We start from the raw sequence: 17,665 nt of genomic DNA, 5'->3' as shown, positions 1-17,665 counted from the left end.
AATCAAAAGGGATCCCATCATGTCCTTTTCAGTAGGTTACAGAATTTATTTAGGTGTGTCTGTGCTAAATGAGTGTTATTTACTTATTTATATGTCACTCTACAAAATGAATCCTCTCTAGGTGCCAGTTCTTGTGCCTTACCTAAATAGAAACTTTGCTAGGACGTTGTAGTGCTTCACCACAATTGTAATCAATAGCGTGGCAAGACTAGAGAGTCAAAATACATGTTTTCCTGAAACCCAGCGAGTAGGCTTAGTTGTAATATCTTCTGGCAGGGTGTTCCATATTTGTCGGCCGAGTACTAATATAAGTGGGCACTTCCCTCTCCAATAAAGTTTTATTCTTGAAATGTTCAGAAGCATCAGGCTGTCAGACCTTAGGAACTGTGTTTCAAAAGAACACAATCTTGGGGAATGAAACAAATTGAAAGTACAACAGGACACCTTCTGTCAATTGTTTTTGCTAAGAGTTTCTAACAACAATGAGATTATATTATAAAAGTCTAGTGCAGAGAGTGACAGGTAAAGGGTAATGTTCACGCCACGTGACACTGGAACAATTCGTACAGCCATGTATTTCCAGTTCCAGTTTGAGGGCTTCTGGAACAGAAGGCATCAAGGCTTTGTTCCCTGGGTTATCAGTGAAGCTGGCCTCGTAAGACGAAAATAGCAGACCTTGCAACTGCATCGAACATGAGAGCTATTGATCAAACCGATATATGGGTGTGTACCATACTTGAAATACAAAATAGGTTTTTATTTTCGCCTGAGCTAGCTTTGCATGTGCACTTACAAGCTGCAGACTAAGGAATCACTTCTGATTTATAAATGCAACAGTTTTAGAGTGGTTCCTCCTATTTTGCTTTAGGTAAACGTTGCTGCTGCCATTTTATTTGTCTTCATTGTGATTACAATTCATACTGTGGGCATTAGACTAAGATTCTGATGTTATATATCTATATATATACATATATATATATATATATATATATATATATATATATATATATATATATATATATATATATATATATGTGTGTAAAATGTATCCCTTTTGTACTAGTGTTCTTGAGTGTGTAGCCATTAATAAAAGAAAGTTTTGGGTTTGCACTTACTATCCCTGTAACGTTTCATGGGATTGATTACTTACCTGGAACACATCTTACTCAAATACTACTCATTGCGTTGTGGAATGGTTGTAGTACAACTGGATTTCTGATTCAGATTGGCACTCTTTCACGGCTCTAGAAAACCGCCCTCAATGTTTCTAGAAAAATCTAGAACATGTATCGACATATTAGCACTCAATGTTTAGTATGTTTTTGCCCCTTCATACATATTAACTGAGTCACCCTCAAGACAGAGGAGCACTTTTATTGAGCTATCCTGCAGCATATTTGGGAATATGTACAATCATTTAGGGATATGCTTAATTTTGAAAGCATGTATTTTAGCATTTAGCATAAGGTGCACAAGCTTACAATTTCATTTTTAACAATAGTTTTCACCTCCTTAAAACTGATTTTGTAACCTATGACGAGACTGGCAATTATTATGATACTGATTTATTTCAGCCTAGAATAGATGCCGGCAAACATCATCAAGTTGAGCATGAATTCTGATTTGGTAATCATGTGACCTAATAAAGCAATACCGTCTTGAAATGATAGAATTATCATGGTAACTGTATTTCTTTCGTGTTCTTTACTCAGCAAATGTGATGTGGAACAAACCAGAGATGTTATGTTAAGACATTTCTAGAGCGCAGCGAATTCCAGAGGGATTAAGTATTATTTCTTGTGTGAGATTGAGTAACAGGTATATTTAGCCGAACACACATGTCACTGTCACCATAGCTCAAGAAAGTCTCTATCAGGTCCTGAGTGATCCTACATAAAGTACCAGCATATGGTTGAATACCTTTGTGGGTCGCTGGTAGGCAATTAGAATAGATAATGTACAAATAAATAGAGGACATATGGAAAGTAGTACACATTGTCATTCTTTTCACGCCCTCTCTCTGCTACGCAAGAAAGCACTCTGATGCTCAACAGGAACTTTTACCTGCAATAGAACTTCCTCATACTAGACTTTAAAAGAGACTGAAGCAAGAAACAGCAGAGTTCTCGTTGATGCTTTTTAAGCACAAGTCTGATACATTTTAAGCACATGCCTCAGTGTAAAGAATCAACGTCTGAAATCTGCGTTGTGAAGAAAGCATGCTTTACTTCATTTTTCTACGTTTCTTTCTTCATCCTTGTATCTTCACTGGAAAGTCTTTGGATTTTGGATACTTTCAAGCTCTGGTCAATCTTAAAAAAGGCCAATGCCAGGCCACTATTTACACCAGCTCTAATTATGTTCTTGCACACAAGACTAAGAAAAGATAATTAGGCCATCACCTACCTGCACTCGGGCATGGACTGATTCAGTCTGGCTTCGTAAGTTGGCCTGCTGGAAACGCCCACAGGACCACAGAAATGGCCCATACACAGCCCCTTTCAAGCTGACCCTTCTTGCAGTGCTAATTACGCCAGTAGGCCAGTCAACACTCCAACACTGATTGCACTCAGATCTCTGTTACAAGCAGGATTTTTGCGGTGATGCCCCACCCCCAGCCACATTGTCTGACACATGCCTAGGGTAAGATTGGTAAGCAAATTAATTTCTGGCAAAAATGTTCTAACCACCTCCTCCTTCTCTCTTTCCGCCCATTCATTCTTTATCTCTTTTTTGATCTTCCCTTCCATCCAGGTGTGTCTGCTGCACAAATCCCGGGTAGTGGAGACAGATGTGACACCTATCCAGATTCAAAAACAGGCCTCCAATGGCTGAAGTCACTACAGTAAATTCCCAATGGAATAAATGGCCAGACCAGCACTGCATGTTGCACAGGTCCCTCCAGTTCCACAGACATTAAGAGTGGCTCCTCTTCTTCTCATTTTGTGTAGGTGACCCGACTATTCAGTGCTGCAGCAGTTCTGGTCATCCAGTCTCCCAAGGGCATTCTTTCTCTATGGACACACTGGTGCTGGTTTGTTTTTAATCCTGGGATTAAAACTTGCACAGTGGCATCGCATCCACAAAAAGTCCAGAATTGCCTCTGCTTGGGGACCTTCTTCTCCATTCCACAGTAGGAACATCTTTACTGCTGCATATCAGAAGAGCATTCCCATTCATTATCCATGCACCATTTCTGTCAATGTTCTTCACTTAAAAACAATAATGCTGAATTGAGAAGGATCCCCACTGAACTCGCTTTTCCTCCTATAGCTGCATTGGCTCTTCTGCTGCCATTGCATGGCAAGTCGTGGGAAGACAGGAAGGTTGTGGTCATCCTTTTTTGGTTGGGACTTGTTTTTATTTCTTTGTGTTAGGTTCCACTAAGCTGATGGATTGCGTGTTAGGAGTTTGCTAAGACATTTCGGTGCTAATAAAATTATATATGCAGTATACTTCCAGAGTTTCAGTCAGTCCCCTTTTATCCATTGGCCAGTCACTGTGTCATTCATATTTGTATTCTGCCCATTGAAGCGTGCACATGGGGCAAAGGTTTCGCCCACTTCAGCCATTAGCTTACTTAATTGTGAGCAATGGCATTCTGTTCTTTCACAGAGTGCACATTTGCCTTAATAATAGTCCCCTTCAGTACCAGTGTCAAATGTGGCAATGTGGGATTTTTCATTAGAAAAATGTATTTTAGTTAATGCTTGGTTTATTTCAGAATTGGGAAAACTTGGCAGCTCTCCAACACTGTGACCACGCTGCTTATATCTCATCACACTGGTGGCCCTCGAGTGCTGCACGTGTTCAAGGAAGGATCACCACTGGTTTTGTAGGTGATTCACCTAAATCACATCCACTCTTTAGCCGAGGACGGGCTCGTGAAGAAGATGGGGAAGCCAGTACGTCCTTTCTCGGTGTTGCTTCAGACAGGCTCAGCTGTTGCTGCTCACATTGTTTTGGTTTTAACAATTATTTATTAACAGCTTCTTTCCCTTGCACAGCGACTATACTTTTCTGACATCAAACCACAACAGTCATTATCAGTATACATATACACATTTTCCACCCTTTTTTCCCTACCCCAGTTTCTAATACACTAGAATCTATAGCTATATAACCTCCCTTGGGCACTGCTGATCTATTGAAAATATATTCTTTAATAACGTACATCACAATATATACCTCCTTACAATTATGCTTCAAATAGTCTCCTAAAAACGCAATCCAGATTTCTGGCTGCCATTCCCTTTCGCATATTTAACCTCTTTATTACGTTGTGAAGTCGTACATCTTTGGAGGATGTTTACAAACCTGTGGCATCATATGAAGGTATTGAATCATAGCAATTCTGCTAAAGTGTGATCTTTCAATGCCCTCTGCCTTTCCAGGTTAATTCAAACATCCTGAGTAGGGTATTTTTGATTATACAAATGTTTCATCTTAAAGGAGCAAAGAGTCTTCAGCCATTAAATAATTAATCAATCTACCACATATTTCTTGAAATGTGTCTAACTGGTTGTTTATGCTGTAATTCACCCTTTCCTATTAAGCAGTTTTTAGGTCGAGTCCGCAAGCGCTCTGGCCTGTTGTAATCTGTCTGTGGGCTTTTAACCACGCCCACTGCATACCCATCATTATCACTTGTTCAAGGGCTTGCCTTTCAAAAAACCTTTTTTATTATTGGTAAATGCTTTACGTTTGTCCCTCCTTGGGGTAACTTTGTTACCGCCTTGGCCATCAACCCTGTTACATGGATAATTGCACTTTAGCCGATACCTTTGACTGCGAGCGAACTTCTTTTTCCCTTTGTGTCTCTCCTTTGCGGTCACGCTCATGGTGGCTGTGGTGCTTTGAATCAGCTTGCTTATGTCAACTGTTTTACTTTTTGTTTTCAATTTATGTGGCAAGAAAAGTCCAGTTAGAAATTTACAATGCTAACAGCTCTTACTCGAGCAAACGCGAGACCAATTGCATTGCAAATGCTTGTTTTGAATCTCTTGCAACAATGACTCTATGCTAGGGCAGCAATCAGTTTCCCAATGCCTTAGGATTCCAAACTTCTATATGGTTATGGTTGTTGCAAACCATCTCGTTTATTGGTGCGTGATTTATGGGTACAGGGCAAACTCACGTAAGAGGTCTGCCTGGATTGTCACAGGCCCGCAATATTGATTGTTTCATTCATTCTCCTCCACACTATAGTCCAGCAGTAATTTAAAGTAGGCATCCCCAAAGTAGGTGTACAATACCTCTTTTCAGGTTTTTACATCTCCAGAATTCTATGTCAGGGAGTATCAAAGTGATACTCTGGGATCTGTGTCATCTGTGTAAAATCTTGACTCAACCTAGTTTTAAACATTCTTCCCTTAGGGGCCTGACATGCAGTGTTGTAAGGTCTGTCCACTCCTCATCTGAGTAATCTACCTGTAGTTGGGTTGGCTACCAGTCTATCAGTCGTTTGATACCAGGTCTGAGATTACCAAATCTATCATTAGTTTTCTAAAGTCTGTATAATACCCGTATGATTGTTCCTAGTTCCCCATGTGCATGTCCCCAGGTGCAAGCTACTATCTCGCTTGTACTATCCAAACTGGATTATGCCAGTGGTCTCTACCATGGATCATCTCTATCTGTTATGAAACAACTACAACGTATCCAGAATTCCGCAGCCAGGCTACTATTACTGTAAAGCCACAAGCCCACATCACCCCTGCCTTGAGAGCACTACACTGGTTACCAGTTGCCAGAAGATGCACTTTCAAGCTGTTTTGTATCACCCACAAAGCTATACATGGAACAGGACCGCTTTTTATCAGAAAGAAAATTACCAAATACATCCAACAAAGAAACCTCTGCTCAAGATTGGCACCCCGCCTTAGAACACCACCATACAAGAAAAAGACTATAGGTGGTACATCCTTCTCCGTCCAAGCAGCCAAACTATGGAATTCATTACCCCCAACTATAAGAGCTACAGATAACTTTCTTGTCTTCAGAAAACTACTCAAGAGTTGGCTCTTTCCTTCATAACCACCATATTCAAACAACTATGAACTGCATGTGCCTATGTTGATAAATATTTTTTCAGATTATGTGTATCTTTCTATTTATTTATAGTTTCTTTAGAAAATATGTATCGCTACTATGTCATAACTATAAAATACACACACATTCTTTAAACCTGTTTGACTAAGTATTTCTTACCCATGGTTCTAATTATGTATTGTATGTGCATATGTGTGTGTATTCGTGTGTGTGTGTGTGTGGATATAGATATGTATGTATGTGTATATGCTGTTTCTGTGCTTGGCATGTTCGTGGATCATTGCATGACTCCTGGGTGGGTTGTTATACTAGATATCTATGAATTCTTGCTCTCATCCTATCACACTTATCTACTCATCATCATATGTCATGTCTCTATCAAACTATCCTCCATTCTCACTCTGACTCATCCCAAATCCCTTCTACTACTTTCATCTCCTAAATAACTCTGCCTAAACTCTTCCCTCCGCTTCCACATCTAACTCACCAAACCTCACTCTACTACTGTGACCTCCCACACAACCCTACTAAGTTCTCCCGCATTTATCTCACTCTGCTACTATGCTCTCCCTAACTCTTCCACATACTCTTCCCTCCTCCACCCCCCTTTACTCATCCCAAGCCTTTGGGTTGAGTAAATGAAGGATATACTCCCAATTAACACTTCTGGATTTCTTTCCTCCTCCACCCCTCCATTACTCCAGTCAATCTAACTAACAAACTCTCTTATCCGCGGCTCACATTAACTCATAATAATACTAAAACTGTACTCATTATTTCCCGATACTAATCCATCACTAATTCTTGTTGGGTTCCAGAGTAGCGTGCTACTCATCGAAAAGCGCTTCGACGCCTCGTCAGGGGTAGTAAGCGCTATATAAATATGCTTACAATACAATACAATAACTGTTTAATGGAAGATTCATTAGGTACTATTGGTTGGGGCCCCAGTTGCCAATGGAGACAGTGAGTGAGATGTTAATAATTCCAAAAATGGCAAGGTTGTAGTTCAAATACCTCTTGTGCAACAGCAAACATTTTCAGATCACCATCAATGAGGAGGTTTTTCATGTTTGTCATAGCTATGACTTCAAATTCCTCACAAGACACTACTACACCATATAGGTGTATTATTATGTCTCCTCTTGTTTCTCCTATAAGGTTATATGCTTATCAATCATATGTCATTGGAGACAACACGAGTTTAGAGGCAATCAGTCACTTAGGGTTCTCCGTGGCCAGTGTTCCAATTCTACCTGCTTTGCCTAACAAGGTTTTCTCCATTTCAATCCACATGGGGGTGTCTGGGAAATCGTGTAATATGTATCATATTTGAGCCAACTGAAGACAGCCAGCAAGTTTCTCAGTAGGGCAGTTGTAAATACCATTATCAGTTGCTGCATGTAGTTTAAACATTTTTAAACGCCGTTTTCGCTCACCCTATTTGAAAGTTTTCAGTAATTTGTGTGTCTCTTATCAGTTGTGTAGGAATACATAGTGGAAGCTTCTAAAATACGTAACTGAGGCATCTGTGTTTTGCCTCGCAAATATCAGATTTGATATTCACAATCTGTCGGTTTATGTTGAAGTTAGCTACAGAGTCCAGGCCAGTTGTTTTATCAATCCCCAAATATTTTAAACTAGATACGCACAATTTTACCAATTATTCCTCTACCAAGAAAAGGTTGAGAAGCTTGAGATTACATCAGTGAGGGCTGTGATGGGTGTAGTCATCTCTGATAGGGTCACAACTATGTGGGCCACATAGAATAGGGCTTTGTGGTCCCATGCTGGCATCATTATCCTCTTTATGCCATTGGCTTGGTGAATTGCACTTGTGTAGATTCTAACGCTAACATAAAGGGCAAAAGATGAAAGAAGTGATCTCTGCCTAATGTTTCACTTGACTTCAAACTCTGGGGAGTTGTAACCATTGCATGGTTGCCACTGACTATCATGTTGTGTATGGCAGTATCATTGGACGCAGACAAAACCTTTGTTAGGGTTGAATGGGAGTATTTGTTCCAAGTCATGGAAAAGATAAGCATAGGAGCACCAATTATAGCAAAAGTAAAATGACCATACACAACTCCAAAGGCAGTAGTAGCAAGGAATGGTTACAACTATCTAGAGTTTGAAGGACTTGCCAAAGCACACGTGTGAGTTATCTAAGATGTGACAGAGAGGGTCAGTATTGGACAAAACCTACTTGGTACTGGTGAACAGGGACAGAGAGAATGGCTTTCAGTTTGCTGGCCAAGACTTAGGTCACAATCGTAGTATTCACATTAAGAAGGGACGTTGATCTCTAGATGGCACCACTCAGCTGATCTTTACTGGGCTTGTGGATCAGTGATATTTGGCTCCCTTGATTACCCTGAAAGGTCTAGCAGGGGTGTGGAACTTAATACAATATCTACTTGTCCATGGGACAAGTTTCTTCTTAAATCTACTGGTCCTGTAAAAAAATATACTTGTCACTTTGCTGCCAAGTAGTGCGGTGACAAATTATGGCAGCAGTCTCATTAAGTATGACCTTTGATAATAGCCTCTCTGATTATGCCAGGGCTACTACTATAGTAGGGCATTCTTGCAATTTAATCCCTACTATAGTAATTTCTTTATTTTGCCACCTTTCCGCAGATCTACATACTGGGGCTGGAGGAAGCAGTAAGCAATAGTTCCAGGGCTGGAACGCCTTTGAGTCTGCGTTTCCCTGCACGTTTTAAGGATTTTCACAAGATCTTCTCTAATCTTTTCCTATAATGAGAAAGGTTGGAAATTTACTCATGACAGTGGCAGAAGTAGAAGTTTTTCCAGAGTTATGAAAAATGTGGTTGGAGGGAAAGTGAACTTGTAAACGCTCAATAGATTTTCACATGACCAAATCTGGACATGCATATTTCCTTGTGCTAAAATACAGTTCACAAATATTTTCTAGGAGTATAATTTCCTGGTCTACTTCTATAAGTTCTTGTGAATTCATGAAAGCCACTAATTCAAAGACTTATACCATGGGTGCACTTTTGTAACTTTCTTTAAGAATTGGGTCCCTAATTAGGTCTGGCATTAACAAAGACATTTTGTTTTCATTAAACTTTTATTTCTCTGTCTATTGGCTAGCTTTACTGTGAGTTTTTGCATTCTGCTCTTCCACAAGGATCATATTGTCACACAAAGTAGTTTTGTTCAGTGCCAGGAACTACTCTGGCAGTCAGTGACGTAACGAAACTGGAGGGGGGCCCCATGCAAAGAACATGGAGGGGCCCCACCTCCAGACTCTGGGCAGGTGCTGTGTTGAAGGGGCCCCCTGGAGGGTGGGCTGCGGGGCCTTTGTTACACCACTGGTAGCAATGTGTGCTTTTTAAGACCAAAACCTTTGTTTTTCTTTTTGACAGTGTTTGTTACAATGGCGAGGGCCTGGCATCTCCCACAACAATAGTGTTATAAAAGCCATGTCAAAACAAGACATGCTTTGACGAAATAAAAAGACTCGCAAAAAATATTGGATCGGTTGGCTTTGCCAGCGCGTGTTTATTTTTATGCTTCCCATAATCTTGCTGAAAATGGTTACACTGATTTTCCATTGGGAATAATATTTTTGGAAATGCTAGCATGCATCAGCACATTTTACAAAATTACACTTCAAAGAAATAGCACCTAAAATTTCACAGTAGCCAAATGTTTTTTTTTCCTACTAGCATTCTTTTCTGAACATTTTATTTTGAAAGCAAAGAATCGTCACTCTTGCTTACAACCTTCTGCAAACATTTGCATTTAATCAGAGAGCACTCTGGGAACATTATACTTAGCCTCGTATTGTTAAACTTTTCTAATATATGTGTGACCTTTTTTTTTTTTTTTTACTGGAACCACTGTCAGTAGTGCAGTGTGACCCTAAACAATTTCCTTGCAGCGCTGACTGTAGTAATGAAGGCTTTTGACTAATGACCCATAACTACAAGTTCGAACAGCATTAACAGATGGACATACATATTACCTGAACTGAGACAGTTCCATTCTCTGTAAACTGGCAGCCAAAGGGTTTGTCCGGTAAAGGATTGGGCCTACTTGTCCTAAAGACAAAATAAACATGTTGCCCTTGACCCCAAACAATATGTCCCAGGCAATAGGAGTTCCACATCCCTGGTCTAGTGTTCCCATTGGGCTTATCTGAATACTTTGTAGAGTAAAGGGACTAGTGAGTCCTTGTTAACTTTGTAATTTCCGCAGTATATCCATCAACCCTGTGGGCCTTGTTATAGGGAAGTTTGTCTCCTAGTTTCCTAATTTAGTCTAGTGTAACTTCCAGTTCCAGACTTTGTGCCTGTTCATGTGGCAGTTTTGTTATCTCAACAATGGACATTCATTTGTCCACCTCCAACTCAATATCCTGGATGTTTGAGGACTGTCTAGCTTTATAAAAGTAATTAAATGTGTCTGGAGTTTCTATGGGTTGCTTAAATGTGTTACTTTGGGCATTTCAAATAGCTGGAATGGAGTGACAGGCCTTTTGCAGTCTCACCTGCATAGGCAGTACATCTGCTTTTTCTCCCCTTTCACAAAACTATTTCTGCTTTTGAGGTATGCGCATTATTAAGCTCAAATTTCACATTGAGCAACAAATGGACTGTCTCTTGTGAAATGGTGGGGCAATATTTAGAAATTAACGTATTTACTTCAATTTCTAGATCATTTCTCTTTTGCAGTGCACTAAGGCCTGCATAATCTCACACAGTAAATATGCTTTCACTACTACAATCAGGGTGGAAGCTTGTGTGCTTTTATTTACCCCCAGATATGTAATAAGGAATGCTCTCAGTAATTTTGTTTATCAAAAAGAATCTATATTAGGACATTTTCAACCTCTTTTGGCCAGCAGGGTGTCTCACAATATCAAAATCAACCCATATCTGAATAGCATCATGGTCTGAAACGCTTCTCAGTTGTATACATGTGTTATTTACTTGGCTTTGTAGTGGGGTTGAAGCCAATAAATAGTCTATATGAGTACGCATGCCATGGGCACAGGAGGTATATGTACAGTCTTTCCCCATTGTGTCCACAAGCCTCCATGTGTCCATTAGGGAACAGTCTGCCATCAAGTTTCCCAGTAAGCCTTTATCTGTGTGACATCAACAGATGGTCTAATATAACCAAAATGGGTCCAAAACTATATCCCAAATCCCTTGTTGGACCTGGCCCTTTCTTCAGGGTCATCCCCAGACTTTTTACCTTTTCCCTCTACTCTTTGCTGAATTAGTTTTTGTTGGCTTTAGGATTCTGGGAACCTTACCAGTGCTGACAAGTGCTAAAGTGCAAGTGCTTTGAACTCTAAACATGTTAATATTGGCATCTCCACAATTGGCAAATTTAATTTACTTAAGTCCCTAGTAAAGAGAACTATGTGTGTCCAGGACCTGTAAATTAAATACTACTAGTGGGTCTGGAGCTCTGATTGTGCCACCCACAACAGTAGCCTTACAAATATGCCTCAGGCCTGCCAATGCAGAGCCTGTGTGTGCAGTTTTAAACTGAAATTTGGCCTGGCAAGTGCACCCACTTGCCAGACCCAAACCTTCCTTTTTATTACATATACGTCACCCCTGAGGTAGGACCTGGTTTGCGCCAAGTGCAGGGTGCAGTGTATTTAAAAAGTTGGACATATACGTTTAACATGTCTAGGTAGTGAAAAACTGATTAATTTGTATTTCACTACTACAAGGCCTGTCTCTCCCATAAGTTAACATTGGGCTTGTCTTGAAGCATCCTTTAAGTGTAACTTTCAATTGGGAAAATATAGAAATATGGAGTTTGGTGTCTGAAGATTCACAATTTAAAATCACAACTTATGGTGAAATCGGATTTAAAATTGTAAGTCTGAAAATGCCACTTTCAGAATGTTGGCATTTTCTTACTTTAACCATTTTGTGCCTCTGCCTATCTCTGAATACGCGTCTGGGGTGGATGACACTTTGGCTTTGTGCATTCCATTTAGACAGTCACGCACAAAAGTAGCTTGGGTGTGACATTTGCATACTGATGGCCCATCACCAGGCTGATGGGTCTTCGTGGGCTAGATGGATGGGAGGAACTGATAAACTTGAAAAGGGCTGTGCCTCTCCTCACACAAAGGGCTGCATAACCCAGTGCTGAGTGTCTGGAGCCAGGGGAAGAAATGAGGGATCTTGTGATCTTCAAAGGCCTTGTTGAAGTCTCCCCCACTTCAAAGGCACATGTGGGCATAAGTACTGGACCCCAAACCCCACCAAATCAGAACTCTACTGGGACCAAGGACATTCTGCCAGGAAGAAGGACTGCTGTGCTGCCAGGAGAGACTGCCATTCTGCAACTGCATTGCTGTGTTGGCCTACTGCTTGCTGTGTGCTGTGCTGTAGGAAGGACTGCCACTTTGCTACTTGCTTTGCTGTGTTGTCCTGCTGCCTGTTTCTCCTTACCTGCAGTGAGAATGACTGGACTTTCTCTCTACATCCTGGAACCCAAAATTCTCCAAGGGCTTGTTGGCTTGCCCCCTGTTTCTGCAGTCTCAGGGACATCAAACTCTCCTGGTGCTTCTGGACTGTGCCATATGTGTGTCCTACCCTTTTCTGAGGTGCCCCCCCTCCAGTCCTGGGTCTCAGAACTGGGTTCTCCAGCAGAGTTCTGCAAAAACCTACACATTGCCACGGGTGTGTGAAGAAAATCAGCGCATTTCTCCTTTGATGTCATCACAGAGGCTGTTCGGTGACAGCAGAATAACAGCCTGCACGGCCCAACAACGATGCTCTGTGCAGCTCGATGACGACACATCTCATTCACTTCAGTTTGACACGACTGTGTGGAAAATCCCTAAATATTGTGCCCTCACTGCTTTGCTCCATTAAAGGTACTGTTTCAGTTGACCCTGCGTGGGTTCTGTAGCTCCCCCCCCCCCTTCTTCGTAGTCTGCCTGGATTGTCTCTCGCAAGCTCAAGTAACCTTTTGACTGCTGTTGACTTCTATGCAGTGTTTCACATTTAATCTTTAACAATTCATGTGTCGACTTATACTTACTGGATTTTTGTCATTTTGGTCTTGTTTTACTCACATATATATTCTAATTTTTTCAAAACTAGTGTGGAGTCTTTTTGTGGTGTTTTTGCTGTGTTATTGTAATATAAGTGTTGCACAAATAGTTTACACATTCCCTCCTAAGTTAAGCCTGACTGCTCTGTGCCAAGCTACAAGAGAGTAAACTTCGTACTTGTATAGCGCACTACTCACCTGTTAGGGTCTCAAGGCACTGTACGCATACCACTGTGGAATCCCTCCTGGCTTTTCCCTGTGAGGTGCCCACTCCTGGGCAACCTCCAAGGTGAAGCCAGGCATCCCAGCACTGTTGGGGCCATTGTGGAGATTAAGCAAGCTATTGCCCCAAGTTACAGAGTGGGACCCATGAATTAGATTAGGCACCAATGCGAGAATTATCAGGTCCAAGGAAACTGAGCCCAAGACCCACCGAGGCAGGACTTGAACCCTGGTCCCAGGCTAGCTTTCTGCATCAGGTTCTGCTGCTCTAACCATTGAGCCACACTCCTCCAGAGTGAGCACATATTAATTTAGGTGGGTGTATCAGACTTACCCTGACTAGGATTGTGGTCCCTACTTGGACAGAGTGCATACCTCTGCCGACTAGAGACCCAATTTCCAACACCCCTCCTAAGAACACTTTAGTTCTGGTATGATGAAGTAGTATTTTGGGTAGTCCACTCAATTTCTCATGCTTATTGTTCAATGGTGTGCCTATACTGACACAATGAGTAATGTAACATTTGGGTTTGTGGTGTGCTTTTAATAAAAACAAAGCAGCCATGTGGGTAATGCCAAGTCTTGTGTACCTTAAGTGACTGTCCCCTTTCAATCAGGATAGCAAGATCTCCATTATGGTATGTCTGGAGGAGGCCTTATAATCAAGAACTGGGCTATTTTTACTAGGATGGTAAGACCATACAACTTACTCATGATAATGTATTCATATTGGCTTGCAGTGAATATTCATTATTTGTGCATCACCAAGTAAAGAGTCTTGATTTTATATGATCTGATCAAAATCTTTGTTTTCGATCAGACTTCAGAATTACAAAAAATGTGCTTCATTTTTGCTTTCCTAACTGCTGAATGTGTAAAGTTCATTTACAGGTATTTACATTTTGTTGTGTGTTAAAATAGCATCCTACAGCCTTTCCTTTCACACTCAATGTACCTCAACAAGATAGCCAAATAACTGACTTTACCTCTCTTTCTCTGACTGCAAAGTGAAATGGGTTTGTGATCACAAGCCCCCATGTTAAAAAAGGTAAGCAGCCAATTGTCAGAAGTCATAGCCTGACATTTGACCTCTGTCTTTGAAGTACAGCAAATGTGACAAGTTAAATACAGAGTTTAGAGGCATCTTTTTTATTACTTGGACTTTTAGAAACCATCAAAAAACAGATTGTAACCCACCCATAGGGAAACACTGGTCTAACTGATTTCAAAATTGTGGCAGGGAAGCTTAGAGCAACTGTTTAAGTATTGGTTTCCTTCCAGGTCTTATCATACTCATAAAGAACTCCTTGAGCTGTTAAGTAAAGTGGGATTCCCATTACTTGCCAAGTGCTTTTAATTTCATGTGTGATTGGGCTCTGTCACCCCTTTTCAGTCCTTGATAGTCACTTGAATATCAACCTATGCCTATTGCGCAATTTAGAATTGGGGGACAGTTCCTCCCTAAGTGGGTGACATAACTGAATATCTGAAGAAACCGAATTCAGTAATAATCCCCTCATCTTCAATCAGAAGTCTGCTGGCTTATGAAAGTTGTTATCATAGACAGGGACAGGTCTCCTCTTTGAGTGTACTGCCAAGCTCAAGATCCCCTTTCTCTGATTCAGTGCCGGTCCACTCTGTCTCATAGACAGCACAACTCTGGCCTATGGCCGATTTCCTGTATGCTCTTCATATGTGTGAGAAGGCTTGATCTATTCACAGCCTTTAACCAAGCACTCATGAACTTCTGTGCAGATGGATAGTCAGTAGAAATGGGCATCATCACCTCGCTTTCTCTTTCCATGCTCTTGCTGGTCTCTGTCGGCATTGTGTGGGGGCCTTTCAGCGGTGGAGGGGTATCAAGCCTGTCTCTGTTGTATCATGATCTGTAGGCCTCCTTACTGCTCGCAGCACCATGTCTATTCGGAGACCTGCCCTCTAGGCCACCTCGATCACTGTCTGATCTCCTCTCCGTCTCTGGGTTGCCCTATTTGTGGGTTTACACCACCTCTGCTTCCTTCTCACCAGTATGTGTTCGTTTTTCAGTTATTGAGAGCGCCGAAATCAGTTCATGAGTGCTGATTAGCATGGAGTTCTAATGAAGCGCTGCCATCCCAAGAACCAGACTCCGCCCCTCAAGCACATTGTTGTCATAATTTACCATAAACTTTTGTTTAAATAAAGAGTATTAGTGTTAGACCATTAGAAGCGACGTTGTTGCATTTGTATTTGAAAAGCTAACTCTGCCCTCTCATTCACTGGACTGTTTAACCCTTGATGAATGCCCAAGAAGAAAAAAAACAGAATGTCAAGAACTTCAATTTTATTTTGCAATTCACACGTCTGACAAAAGACGTTAAGATGTATGATATCATCAGTCATTCTGGTCTTTTCAGCCAACTGCGTGTTACATTGTGAGTATTTTAGTTTTTCTTTTAAAAGTTTCATTGAGGACTTCAAACAACAGAATGCAAAGTGCTGTTGGTTGAAATGCCAGAATTGTCTAAAGGTATTAAAGATCACATGGAACAAAGTCTGCTGTTTTATACTTTTACAAAATCGTCTAGTCCATTTTCCAAACTGCGCTACATCTAAAACAAAAGTAAACCATGCTCACACATTTTGTAAATATTCATTCGTTCAATTATATCATGAGTTAAAACATGCAGTAGCAATCGATTGTCTTTTGTGTAGTGGAACGTTTTGTACTAAGCTTCACAATATAACAAAAGTACAAAATGGACAGCAGCAGTGCTACCCTTTCTAAGGCAATGAATAGGCAAAGCGCAAGTCACATTATAAGGAGAAACATCACATCACTTAGTCACACATGCAGGACATTTACAACACAATTATCTAACACACCGAAGAGGGTGTGTGTAGAGTTTGATGAATGTGTTATGCTTGCTATAAACACATAAACATAAAATAATTACAAAATTCATGGAAAAACCAGTCAAAACTCTTATTGAATTACTTTACACTCATATAGTCTTATATGATGATGAAAACCCACCTTCCTTTTATAGTATGCTTAATTTGCAGGTTCGGCATCTAGCACTAGGAAGCATCCAAGTGTACTACTGTTTACTGCTTGTATAGTCTCCTAATTATGAGTTCCGAAGTTTGGGTGAGGTACCTTATGTTAACATTTATGATCTTCCTTTGTTAAACTGTCAGGCCTATATTAAAATTGCGTGTAGGTGATTACAGACAAGAGAGTCGTGCAACTGACCCTCCTATTTTCTTTGAATGAGTGAACATTCACAAACTGCCAATGTGTCGGTGCTTAAATACAGCCGTTAGGCACCTTCCTCAAGAAAGGGTGATAAGCTATGTAACATAGCGTGCATATAGTGCATTCAATATAACCTTTTCTTTTTTATAAGAAGACGATAGCAAAACCTTCTTCATAGAACAGTTACTCCATGGGGAGACACATTGCAAGCTTTTCTCCTTCAGAGGGCAGGTACAGCTAGGACAGGATGAGAACACACTATCCCCATCACTGGACTCATACAAATCAAGTCGCAGCAGTGTAAGCTTTGCTTTTTCATAGAAGAAGTAGCATAGCAAACTTCCCTTCTTGCAGGCATACATGCCAACGCACCTGATTCAGGCAGGATACTACCTATAATTAAAGCCAAAAATGCCTTTATTTTTGTTCCTCTGCCTAAAATTGCTTTCACTCAAATGGGAATCAATAGGGAAAATAGAGTACTATAGTTTATTTTTCCTCAAGAGCTGCTGCTGTGCTCATCGAAGCTTGTTGGCAAGGATGTACAGAAGGCAGCAAGTGTAATCTTCAATTTCCTGCAGAACTGATCCGGGATAGCAGACTAGTATGAGCTTTTATCACTTACAGCATATATACAGTAAAGACGTGAGTCACATGAAGGTTAGAGAAATATATCTCAGGTGGGTGTTTAACTCAGAGAGGAATGTATAGGCACACGAGCAAACCATTATTCAAGTTCTAACACCATTCTCATTTAGGTGATATTCCATACCAGCATCCTCAAAGTCCTCCTGCAGTTATCCAGAGTCTTGATATTTGTGTTGAAGAGCCACGCCCTAGGTAACTATGCTTAGATAAGCACACAGGTCACAGGCTCTTCAAAGAGGTTTTGAATGTGCATGCATCCAGGTACTGAGCAATACAAATCTTGGTGCTGTACCGGTTCAAAATGTTGAGAGCCCCCACTTTCTTATCATGTGCATGCATCGCATATATAATTCATAGAATCCCGCCAAACACATAGGCACATATATTTTAAGACTTTATAGCTTGATAAAATTGAAAGATAGTTGACTATGTGTATGAACC

The sequence above is a fragment of the Pleurodeles waltl genome, chromosome 3_1, assembly GCF_031143425.1.
Source record: "Pleurodeles waltl isolate 20211129_DDA chromosome 3_1, aPleWal1.hap1.20221129, whole genome shotgun sequence".
In the NCBI taxonomy this organism is placed as follows: domain Eukaryota; kingdom Metazoa; phylum Chordata; class Amphibia; order Caudata; family Salamandridae; genus Pleurodeles; species Pleurodeles waltl.
This window is presented reverse-complemented; position numbering follows the sequence as displayed.